Consider the following 14,620-nt stretch of genomic DNA (forward strand, 5'->3'; position numbering starts at 1 on the left):
CCGTTGCGATCTCTACCAAATTATTCAGACAATTTCTGGTCTATTTGAAATTTTACATAACGGGTATTCAGATATAGGACAAGCTTTTAATCGGTTTGGGTCAAAAATTTAAGCTACCAATATATAAATGTATGTATGTCTGTTTGCATGTCTGCCTAAAACTTTCGACAGAGGCGACGGATTTTCACAACATCAGTATCGTTTTGAAGCTCGACCTTTCACACAACAAATATCGAACAATTGGTTGAAACCATTCATTCTTCACCTTAAACTACGCACTTTTCTCCGGGGGGGGGCTTTTTTCACCGATATTTTCGAAGGGCATCCTCTCCTACGTCGCGGCCGGTTTGGTGGTGGTCATAACAGAAAAGACGTCACCTTTTTCCCATTCTTTTCCTCCTTCGCGGTACGGGTTCGAGCCTGCCTTCCTACCACTTTTTTTGTTTCTTTTTGCTGAACATACACTACAAACACCCGGGCAACGCCGGGCTGAAATGCTAGTATATATATATATATATATATATATATATATATATATATATATATATATATATATATATATATATATATATATATATATAATTATTGTTCATATTTACAGAAACTAGTGTTTCATGTTTTCGCGGTCATAAGTGCAGGAAATGACGATTTCCGCTGATCGAATGATTCGAAGTCAACAATGAAACAAGGAACTTAACCCCTGGCCTACGGGAAACTTGCTCGGAATAAAGGAAAATTTTAACATTAATAAAGCTTAACGTTAACTCCGACGATATAGTGATCGTAAGACAAGAAGCCGCGATCGCGCAACGAGGCCAACTGACCGATATTTTTTATCTCTCAAGCAGTGGTAAACATTTAAGAATTGTGTGTATATATATATATATATATATATATATATATATACATATATATATATATATATGCATTCAACTATGCATAAAATGATTTTCTCTTTTTTAATAAAATGTTTTTTTAAATAAGTGAATCTCTTTTATTTCTATTATTTGTTTTTGTATAAGTGCACAGGCAAAGTATGTCTATTTTCGCGCATGTTTTGTCATTTCATCTTGGTATCGTAACAGAAATGAAGATCTGGTGACCACTTAACTCTCTTGTTTTTTTATCCTTGAATCTTATTCCACGAAATCAGAATCAGGTGGATTCTGTCAAGTTTTCTTGAATGCCTCTCGCCCCCTTTCCTCCCAACGCAAAACGAGGGGGCAGCGTGTTCAGATGATACGAGTTATGGCACCTTCTTTGATCGAAATGTTTCACTTATTGATATCATGTTTATTTCAAAGACTTATAACACAGCTGGCGGACCTTTGTATAGAAAACAGAATCTATCTTAAATAAACATAATATTTTACTGGGACGAATATCTGGTACATAGAAAATGTGGCTCGCAGTGTTAGGATTTCAAATAACATCGAATGGAAGGGTGTATTTCCACAGCTGAAAAGCGATAATGTTTGAAAACCGAAACTAAAAACGTATTGAATGATTCTGGTGAAATAGCACATGTGTTTAGCAATCTTAATATACGTGATACAAAATGCAATAGAAAGGGATACGGAAGTTATCTATCACCAGGTGCGACAGACAGACCCCAAAGACTTAAATAAATGGAAGTATATGTGTTCACAATGCTGGTTACAAATTTAATCCTATGCGATTCGACTCGAACATTCACCAAAGTCATACGACGAAGTCTCAGTCGCTTTCACAAAGGCATGGTTGATATGACGCTGGATGCAGCAGTTGATGCTCTCCTCTATCTTCTTTCTTCCGCTGAAATAGATCATCTAACTTTGTTGTTTTTCCTTGCGTTTACTTGAAAGAAGTAGTAGTAGTAGTAGTAGTAGTAGTAGTAATAATAATAATAATAATAATAATAATAATAATAATAATAATACAGATACAAATGGTGGGACCTAGAAGAAAGATCTGAGTGTCAAGATCCGCAGGTTCTCCTTCGGTAGCCAGCATGGGGGACCCGGTCGTCATTCTGCGAATTTTGGCCAACTTTCTAATTTCAGAAACACAAGTAACACGGACGCTGAACAGGTAAGTATACCCTCTAATTTCAGGATAAAAATGATGCCAACCAAACACAGCACAGCTCCAATCAAAAAATAAAAATCCGAATAAAGAAATGGACAACAAAAGAGAATAGACTCGTAATGGAATGCTTTATAGAAACAATCCTAAATATAGATATGGAGGCTATCGGGAACGAATGAAAGAGCTATTGGACGTGTCCAGTGACTACCATGTAACAGAACAAAGACTTGCAGATGAAGCAAGTCTGATACTAAAGAGAAGCTGGCTCTCAAAACTGGATCTAATAGAAATATAACAAATAAATGAGGAAATTGAACATGAAGCAACCCGTACTTGAACCGCATGTGTGGAAGCCCCATGAGTAGAAACACCACAGACGGAGAACCTGTGAAGACTGGACCCTACAATCGTAACATCGAGGACAATGAAACCGATCTAACAAAGAATAAAGCAGATGAAATAGAAAAAGTAATACAGTTCATGAACGAGGAAAAGACAAAGCATCTCTAAGAAATTAAAAGCAAAAACAGAGAATGTTAACAATATGCTCTCACAAATCACAACAGATACAATCACAGACCTAAACAATTTAATTTACGCAGGAGCCAATATTGTAAGTCTGATGTTCAAATAAGAAAAACAGCCGGAGAAAGATGCATCGACAAAACCTGGATATGAAATAAGGCTAGAAACTAAAACAAAACTAATATAAAAAAGAAGCCAGAATGATAAACAGGAGGAAAGGGACGTGAAGAAAATTGAAATTAGAAATGTGGCCAGCAGGGAGAAGCTAAACAAGAAACACGAAGATCTGAACCAAAAAAATAGCAGCACAAAATCTAAACAGTACAAACAAAACAGGACATTTGAAAACAATGAAAGCCAAGTGTGAACGGAGGAAAAACAAAAAAAAAGAACGACCAAACCCGACAGAAACAAAAGTCTATTGGAGTAAGATAAGGGAAGAACGAAAGAAGCCCAACATAAATGCCGAGTGGCTGACAGATATGAAAGAAGAATTACAACAAATCGAAGAAGGAACAGTGAATGAAATCAGCAAGGAAACCCTAAAGAAAACATAGGGAAAATGGCAAACTGGAGAGCACCATGACATGGCGGGATACAGGCATACTGGTTCAAAAAACTCACAACACTACTCAAAAGACTACCTCAAAATATGAAAAGATGTATACAAGAAACAAACGTACCAGTTTGGACGACAAAAGCAGAACCACTTTGATACAGAAGGACACAGAGAAAAAAAACACCCCAGCAACTACAGGCCAATCACGTGCTTACCTACTATGTGGAAAATACTAACACCACAACTGAGGGAACAAATCTACCACCCCCTGAATAACCGTGGACTTCTCCCTTAGGATCAGAAACAATGCCAGAAAGGAAAGAGAGAGACACAGGACCTGCTATACATAGATCAAAATATCCTAAAGGACGTAAAAAGAAGGAGAAAGAATTAAGCCATGACATGGATCGACTACAAAAAGGCGTACAACAGGATTCCACAAACCTGGATAATCGAATGCTTAAAAATGTATAAAATACGAAACAGGATTATCAAATTAATAGAAAACGCAATGAAAACACGGAGACTGGAATTGACAGCTGAAGGACAACACATAACAGAAATTAACATACAAAAGGGCATCCTCCAAGGAAATTCACAATCACCATTGCTGTTCATCATAGCCATGATGCCCCTTAACAATATACTGAGAAAGTGCCAAACTGGATACAAGATCTCTAATACAGAGGAAAAAATGACCCTCCTGATGTACATGGACGACGTGAAACTTTTTGCAAGAACCAAAAAGGAACTACAGGCACTGATAAACACTACCAGAATCTTCAGTCAAGACATCCAAATGGAGTTTGGTAAGGAAAAGTGCTCACTACTAGCTATATCGAATAAACGGAGCAAATACATAGAGCTGACTAGAGAACTAAAAGGGATGTGGATGATGAAGAAAATGAGAATAATACCGATAAATATAGGAGCACTAGGAACAATCCGGAAAAACTTTGAAAAAAGAATGAAAGAAATTGGAATCAGAGGAATAACTGGAAGGATACAACGAATAGCAATAACGAAAACAGCTGAAATATTAAGGAACCCCCTTTAATGTGGAGACTAACATGCATGAGCCACATGCGCGGGCCATACAAACTACTACAGAGATAAAAAAATAAAGCGCTATGTGGAACTAAGAACGTTGAAGCGGAATATCTATTAGTTCTTTGACGTGACCCTATCCCCATTACTACACCCCCTCCCCCAAATAAAGAGACTGAGTCGTCAAGGAGGAAGAAAAGACCGAGGAGAAAGCACTAACCAGACCCTCGCATGACGAGTGCAAAGAGAACTTGGACATTGGGGATGCTTATTGCCACTCAAATACCAGTGAAGACCAATGGCCGCTACTAGTGAGTAATCAATGGTAAGCGGATGTTGTTAGAATGCATAGTCATTTGCAAATGTTATCGAAGGAGGGGAGAGTACTGGAAACCTGGGAAGACTTTTTATCACTCAGCTTCTAGGGAACACCACAGGTTGTTATCAAGAAGACATCTTTGATGACCTGTGTAAAAGCTCCTTATAAACCAATAATAATAATCGACGCTGAATCTGGTTGTAGTTTTCGTATGAAAATAATCATTAACAAGAAGAAAAAAATGTAGTTTTTCACAAGAGAATTAAAAAGAAAAAGAATGAAAATGTCGATTACTACTCATTTTTTCTGTTAGTTACACTAGTCGATAAACGGGGCCACGGTTTTGTTTTCGACAACCGATTCCTTGCCCATCAATCGGTCAAAAAGACGAGTGCTTGCTCGAACGGGCTGAGGTGTGGATGATAGACAGTCTCCCTCCGAGTAAAATAGTTTCCAAAACCTGAATTTAAACTGATCCAGACTCTGCAGTGTCTTATGTAATGCAGGGGTTGTGTGGGTCGGAGCAGACATGGTTTTTCCGATCTAACCAATAATCGCCCAATCCGTTACACCTTGGTTTTTCTTATTGGATAATCAGCCACCTTTTCCATACATCTCCATCAAGTAACTTTCCATGGAACAAAGGTTCTCGTCGACAATTTTCTCATGCACTCGACGACTTCAGTTATTGACCTCCAGGTGAAACTTATAACCCAAACAATCTGCTTGTGATCTCCGAATAATCAATATTGTTTCATGAAAAATGTATTTCACATTGCCGACCACGCAATCTCTCTTTTTAACTGGCAGGCTTACTTACTGTCATCCGGGACCTGTCATTAAAATAAAAAGGCTCTAATTAATCTTTAGCTGGCCCCTTTATTGGAGCAATTTTCAACTATAGCTCTAATTCACATTATCACAATTTTCTTAAAACTGAGCATCTTGGAGATCTTGGTTGCAACATATGTTCATGCGATTCAAACTGACTCTATAATAGCCATAGCTTTTTTGCTAGTGCTTAAAGCGGCTGATTAATCATTATAGAGCTTACTAGAGAGATGGTTGTAGTGGCATGTTGCCCAACTATTAAATAAAATGACAGCTCAAACAAAAAATACGTTGAAACGAAGCGAATACTTTTTAACAAAACAAATTGGCCTCTTTCCTTGATGCGCACATTCACAAATATCCGTGGAATTGGAACAAACTTAGACGACGTAAGAATAATTTTCCTAAGAGATCGCCGCATAGCTAAGCACTCAAATTGATACATGCTCGGATTTAAAGTCTGTATTCGTAACACCCTTCCCTAGACTAAAAATCCAAACTAGAATCAGATGACCAGGCCATTATGTTCTTAAAACTTATCTTGCAACATAGCATTTATTTTTCTAAAACGTTCTCTATTGCTCCAAGACTGTACTCTAATGTACCACGTCTATAATAGTTTAAATGCTGAGCTCTCTCTAGATACTACCGTTCAAGTACTTGCATTTAGTGACTTTAATGTCCACTTCCGTAATTAGCTAGTATTCTCTAATTACACAGACGCAGGTGGTAGCATCACAGGTAGCATTTTCTATATTCCATTACCTGACAGAGACTCTTACGCTCCCGACTCGTCTACCAAATCGGTGGGACCAGCAATCCTTACTTATAGACCTATTTATGACTATAGTTTTGTGAAATGCCGATAACCTACCCGGGAATTCTAGTCAGATAATATAAACTTTCGATCCCAAGTCGAAAAGCCATTGCTGAAAACGGTAAGGTACTTCAAGAAAGCTGACTGGAAAACCGTTAGAAATATCCCATGCAGTCGTATTTGCAGACCAGTGTGTAAAGGAGCTACTCGATGTTTAAAGTAGCAATTGAAGCACATGCTATCACATAGACATTTTATATCAAACAAATTCCGCTAAAATTACTTGTGCATCTGCCATTGTTCAAAAACAATGCATTCCGCAGATTTGTCCGACATGAGTCCAGTACAAATAGATGATATAGCTTAGCCTTTATCTATAGTAGCCGAGGAAATTTACTGCTGCAGATAACTTTCTTGGCCTCTTTGTTTCATTTATTCCAGATGAGCGCCAACTCGTTCTCTGCATAGCCTATTTTGGTTTCATGAGGGAGGGGGATCTGTAATATATAAAAATATTTCTTCAGGCATGTTTCCTGTAGAATTTAGTATTTACGAGATGCCTTTCATAAATTGTCAGACTAATTTTTTGTATTGCAACTTTTATTGATAGTACACACTTTTATTGATAGTACACACTTTTATTGATAGTACACACTTTTATTGATAGTACACAATTTTATTGATAGTACACAATTTTATTGATAGTACACACTTTTATTGATAGTACACAATTTTATTGATAGTACACAGTTTTATTGATAGTACACAGTTTTATTGATAGTACACAGTTTTATTGATAGTACACAGTTTTATTGATAGTACACACTTTTATTGATAGTACACACTTTTATTGATAGTACACAATTTTATTGATAGTACACAATTTTATTGATAGTACACACTTTTATTGATAGTACACAATTTTATTGATAGTACACAATTTTATTGATAGTACACAATTTTATTGATAGTACACAATTTTATTGATAGTACACAATTTTATTGATAGTACACACTTTTATTGATAGTACACACTTTTATTGATAGTACACACTTTTATTGATAGTACACACTTTTATTGATAGTACACAATTTTATTGATAGTACACAATTTTATTGATAGTACACAATTTTATTGATAGTACACACTTTTATTGATAGTACACACTTTTATTGATAGTACACAATTTTATTGATAGTACACAATTTTATTGATAGTACACACTTTTATTGATAGTACACACTTTTATTGATAGTACACACTTTTATTGATAGTACACAATTTTATTGATAGTACACAATTTTATTGATAGTACACAATTTTATTGATAGTACACAATTTTATTGATAGTACACAATTTTATTGATAGTACACACTTTTATTGATAGTACACAATTTTATTGATAGTACACAATTTTATTGATAGTACACAATTTTATTGATAGTACACAATTTTATTGATAGTACACAATTTTATTGATAGTACACACTTTTATTGATAGTACACACTTTTATTGATAGTACACAATTTATTGATAGTACACAATTTTATTGATAGTACACAATTTTATTGATAGTACACACTTTTATTGATAGTACACAATTTTATTGATAGTACACAATTTTATTGATAGTACACAATTTTATTGATAGTACACAATTTTATTGATAGTACACATTTCTATTGATAGTACACACTTTTATTGATAGTACACAATTTTATTGATAGTACACACTTTTATTGATAGTACACAATTTTATTGATAGTACACATTTTTATTGATAGTACACATTTCTATTGATAGTACACACTTTTATTGATAGTACACACTTTTATTGATAGTACACAATTTTATTGATAGTACACACTTTTATTGATAGTACACAATTTTATTGATAGTACACAATTTTATTGATAGTACACAATTTTATTGATAGTACACAATTTTATTGATAGTACACAATTTTATTGATAGTACACAATTTTATTGATAGTACACACTTTTATTGATAGTACACAATTTTATTGATAGTACACACTTTTATTGATAGTACACACTTTTATTGATAGTACACAATTTTATTGATAGTACACAATTTTATTGATAGTACACAATTTTATTGATAGTACACAATTTTATTGATAGTACACAATTTTATTGATAGTACACACTTTTATTGATAGTACACAATTTTATTGATAGTACACACTTTTATTGATAGTACACACTTTTATTGATAGTACACAATTTTATTGATAGTACACAATTTTATTGATAGTACACACTTTTATTGATAGTACACACTTTTATTGATAGTACACACTTTTATTGATAGTACACAATTTTATTGATAGTACACACTTTTATTGATAGTACACACTTTTATTGATAGTACACACGTTTATTGATAGTACACATTTCTATTGATAGTACACACTTTTATTGATAGTACACACTTTTATTGATAGTACACACTTTTATTGATAGTACACAATTTTATTGATAGTACACACTTTTATTGATAGTACACAATTTTATTGATAGTACACACTTTTATTGATAGTACACATTTTTATTGATAGTACACACTTTTATTGATAGTACACACTTTTATTGATAGTACACACTTTTATTGATAGTACACACTTTTATTGATAGTACACAATTTTATTGATAGTACACACTTTTATTGATAGTACACACTTTTATTGATAGTACACACTTTTATTGATAGTACACACGTTTATTGATAGTACACATTTCTATTGATAGTACACACTTTTATTGATAGTACACACTTTTATTGATAGTACACACTTTTATTGATAGTACACACTTTTATTGATAGTACACACGTTTATTGATAGTACACATTTCTATTGATAGTACACACTTTTATTGATAGTACACATTTCTATTGATAGTACACACTTTTATTGATAGTACACACTTTTATTGATAGTACACATTTCTATTGATAGTACACATTTCTATTGATAGTACACACTTTTATTGATAGTACACATTTCTATTGATAGTACACACGTTTATTGATAGTACACACTTTTATTGATAGTACACATTTTTATTGATAGTACACACTTTTATTGATAGTACACACTTTTATTGATAGTACACATTTCTATTGATAGTACACACTTTTATTGATAGTACACACTTTTATTGATAGTACACATTTCTATTGATAGTACACATTTCTATTGATAGTACACATTTCTATTGATAGTACACATTTCTATTGATAGTACACACTTTTATTGATAGTACACAATTTTATTGATAGTACACAATTTTATTGATAGTACACACTTTTATTGATAGTACACACTTTTATTGATAGTACACACTTTTATTGATAGTGCACACTTTTATTGATAGTACACACTTTTATTGATAGTACACACTTTTATTGATAGTACACACTTTTATTGATAGTACACACTTCTATTGATAGTACACACTTTTATTAATAGTACACACTTTTATTGATAGTACACACTTCTATTGATAGTACAAACTTTTATTGATAGTACACTCGCGAAAGTGCCTTTGAAGTAATCACCTCCGGCTGCAATGCACTTGTACCGTTCCAACAACTTCTGAAAGGCGCCATTGAAGTTCACTTGTGTGATCATGTCAATGGCCGATTCTGTTCTAATTTCCTGATTCGAATGCAAGTTCCGATTCCGATTCTGATTCTTTAGATGCTTTTTTAACATTTAATTCAAGATTGGATTTTTTTTTAATGTTTAAATGACTGTGCACTCCCGGGTAATGTCCACATATATTTCTCTAAACGAAAAAGATTTACTTTATGATATACTGTTAACTATTCTCTACCTTTCTTCTGTGTTCAAATGTTTATCAATTATAAAGGTTTTGTCGGTTTTTGGATTACTGTAAAATAAAAAGTTGATGTTGCTACTACTACTACTACTACTAATAATAATAATAATAAGAAGAAGAAGAAGAAGAAGAAGAAGAAGAAAAAGAAGAAGAAGAAGAAGAAGAGAACAGCAACTATAACTAAATTACTCCACAAAAATTAGATTCTACATATTACATGGCGGAAAAAAAATCAAAAAATTATTTTAGAATTTTAAGTAGGAAGGCAGTTTTGCAAATAAGTTTCACGTAATATAATAATCATTCTCGACCCATTTCCATTTTAATATTGTTTACTCGCTTGAAAATCCAAATAAAATACTGGTACAACATTTTGGCTCGATTGTTGACATTTATTTGATATGTTTCTACCAGCGTTTGTTTAAATTTTGATTTTGTGTACTTGTCAAGAGTCCTTATGAATGGCAGTTTTAAAGTATATAAAACTGGTGACAAATTATATATATATATATATATATATGTATGTATATATATATATATATATTCAATTATATTCAATTTTCATCCCAAACAAGGCACAGTAGGTGCTACTATTGGGAACATAATTTGCAGGGGTATTATGAAGGGAGATGAGTAGCAAAATGTCTGTTCACATTGCATTTGAACTTCTGCATATCAGTGCAGTTGGGAAAGCAGCATCACGGAAGGGGGTTCAAAAACCTAGCAATTCTGGAGAAGAAACTATTGTAGTAGAATGCTTTCGTACACCTAGGAATCTCTACTGTAAAGGGGTGGGATTTAGCTGCTTGTCGGGTTTGTCCGGGATATTCACGTCGAGGGGGTACAAATGCTTGTATTTCGTCAGAGAATTCACCAATAAAGTACTTGTAGAACAGGGAGAGGGATACACTATTTCGTCGATGGGACAGAGGCTGAAGCTTAGATGACAGTTTAGGCGACTCTCTTTTGAATCCTGTCAAGGAGTGAGAGACAAGTAGCAGATGCGCAAGCCAAAATGTGACAACAGTACTCCATACATAGGCGAATGGTGGCCTTACAGGATACTTTCAGGCGGAAGTAGTTGTCTAGCACGGTAGAGAGAGAACCCATTTTCTTCGCAGCAGCCTTGGCAATACTCTCAATGTATCTATTCCAGTTCATGTTCCCTGTAAATATTAGGCCGAGGAGTTTAAAAGAAGTATTTGTTTTAAGTTCAACCAGTATATATTTGGGCATGCTGCTGGTGGTTGTGAAGGTTTCTTGCCATTGCTATTGGTGGTTGTGAAGGTTTCTTGTAATTATTGAAGGAAACAAGCTTAGTCTTGGCAGCATTGAATGTGACATCCATTTTTGCCCTCATTCCACTCCAGATTGGAGGTCATCCTCTAGTGTTTCTGCCATTTCCTTAGATATGTGTTCATTTGTTTTCCCCTCGTGCCTGTTATAGAGAATGATGTCATCAGTAAATATACCCATCTCAGAAAAAATTTTATGAGGGAGGTCATTTATGAATATCAAGAATAATAAAGGTCCGAGGATAGACCCATGAGGTACTCCCGCATTTATATCATATTGTTTAGATGTACGACCGTCAAGGATAACCTGGATTTTTCTCTTACTTAAGAAGGATTTAATTACTTTATGTATTCTTCCAGTGATATCGCGTGATCTGATTTTCCTTAGAAGACTATCGTGCACTACACTGTCAAAAGCCTTAGATATATCGAGGGCTACCGCTCTAGCCTCCCAGTGAACGGTATATATGTTCACCCCTTGTAGATTTGAAGTTCTGGCTATATTAAAATTTAATGACAATAAATCAACATGTTTAACCCGAAAAGACGAAATATTTTACCGATGCATTCATAAACGTCGGATGAAGTTTGACAGATTTGAACCCCGATAAAGTAATGTTAATAATCTGATTATTATTATTATTATTATTATTATTATTATTATTATTATTATAACTACCATCATTATTATTGCTTTTAGTATATTATCACTAATAATATTATCAGTTAACATTGTTTAAATTTTTACTATGTTAAACACAACAATAAATAAATAATTTTCCCTAAAATAATTATTAAGTTATTTCTCTTGTGTCACTTAAAGTGTTTTATTTTATTTTATCTCACTTTTCATAAAATTGCAGTTGTCTCTCTTAGATTAAAAATTTTCCACTGAAAAGACCTTTTAACTGTTCATTAGCACAGCGTTTATTTATTACAAGAAACTCTAAATAATTATTTCAACTATTTGGAGACAAGATACAGCAGCATGCCCAAATATATACTGATTGAACTTAAAACAAATTTTCTTATGGAAATCAATAATTTTATTATAATTTTTTCTCTTAATTTTAATCCTAATTTTTTATTTTCCTTATCACCATAACATTAACAACGTCTTTAAATATTTGCAGGAACATCTACCTTACTTACGACAAAATACTAGTTTAATTTTGGTTTCTTAAACTCACCCTATTTTTGCTGATGAGATTATGTTCCAAGACACAACATTTGTCAATTATTGTCAATAATTATTGTAAATTTTAATTTAAATGAACACCGTTTCCGAAACGATCGTACACTCAAGTTTATTTTGTTTGTTTTTCCTTTTGAAACTGATTGATAATTCACAATTATTAATTTCTTACTTTATATGTATATATATATATATGTGTGTGTGTGTGTATGTGTGTGGGCACATGTGTATATGTATGTATGTATGTATGTATAGTTGTAAGATTAATGAGAGAAAATCCCAGCATGGGGGGGGGCTGAATTGTGAAGAACAATTCTTAAATAATACAGTTGTATATATGAATCTAATACACAAAATCAAAACAACACACACACACACTCACACACGCACCCCCCCACACACATATATACATATATATATATATTAAACAGATAGATTAATTTTATTGGAGAATACTGATAGATTGCTTTTAATAAAATGATATAGTTTGTCACTCTAAAATATGTGATATAAACAAGCCATATTTTTGTCTTAAGAATCTTAAGAAAAAATGCTATTCCAATTTAATGACATTGATATCATCTCCAATGTATTTTACTATGTAAGTTATACACTTCACACGAGGCTTTTTTGTCTTCTGTGTTAAGGAATTGAGTATTTTCTTAGGATGGGTCAGATGTCCCTGGAATTACAAGCTTATTTACAAGAACTCTGAATTAAAAAGAAGTTACTTTTCGTATTGTTTTTCACTTTTTCTAGTAAATGTTTTTTTTTTCTATAATTCCACTTTGTTTTTGTTTTTTTGGGTTTTTTTCGGCTTCTTTGTTTCAACTGAACTCACGTTTTTGTTTATTCTGTTTTTTTGTTGTTTTTTTTTTTTACTTGTTCTCATTTTCCTACTTTTTACTAGTTTCTCTATTTTGTTCGTCCTTTGCAGGAAAGTATTGATTTCATTTTTCGTCATAGCATTTTTTCTGTCTTGAATTAATTTTATTTCCCTTTATTTTTTTTCATCTATATAAGGTCTCCTCAATATTTTTCAGTTATATTTTGTTTAAAAATTTTGCATGCTATTATGAGTATCTTTTCTGGTTATCTCCCTTGGACGCCAATCTCGAAATAATGAGAATCAAAATTTCAAACATGTTCTATCGACACTAACGTTTGAATTGGATATGCCAGTTGCAAAAATGCTCGTTTTATCGATGTATTTTTAATGAATATATGAAGCACATCCGCTGAGAGGTTGACTATAAACTTTTTATTATGAAATAGGAATTTTAATTATATTAGTTATATCTTACAACTCTCCAAAATAGTCAGATGTCATACTAACTTTATATGTAATTCTATTTCACTCGTTATTTATGAAATTAATTCATATTCTTACAAATATATTTTGAATCGATTTTATGTATTAGATATTTAATCTTATCTACATTTACATCATTTATTGATTAATGAGATTACATATTTTTCACAGTAAGAAGTCTTCTTTCCATCCAATTATTTACTGAACTAATTAAACAATATATACTTTTAGGTGATTACCCAGCATCAGTCTATATTTAAACTGTTTGGATTGGCAAATCGAGATAAAGATAACCAATCGTTGCATTTCTTAGAAATTACAGAATGTGTTTGTGTGTAACTATATTTGACTAATTTATTTAAATATCGTAAAACAAAGAATATTTTTAAAAAATAAAAGATGATTGCTTTAAAATTATTTTGAAGTATTAAAAGTATCAATTAGAAAGTTAATTATGCTTTCAGCAGTTGGATGCGATATTGGTGTGCAAAAGAGCTCCGGCGACAAAAGTTCAATATTATTTGTACATCAAGATACTTTTTTAGATTTCTTCCTAACAATACAGTCTATTTTGGATATTTATCTTAATCATTTACAAAATAAAATCATGTAGATATCAATTATAATTTAATAACAATTTAGCTGAATTAATATTTTCAGGAGAAAACTTTCTAATCGACGATGATTTAAAGCTTTAAAATGTTAATTTACAGATGGCAATATATTCACCTTCTTCATGAACATTTGTGAATGAGAAAACTGCGTTCAAAGTCGGTGTCACCT

This window comes from Euprymna scolopes, chromosome 19 (assembly GCF_053919585.1).
Source record: "Euprymna scolopes isolate OS-2025 chromosome 19, ASM5391958v1, whole genome shotgun sequence".
Lineage (NCBI taxonomy): Eukaryota > Metazoa > Mollusca > Cephalopoda > Sepiida > Sepiolidae > Euprymna > Euprymna scolopes.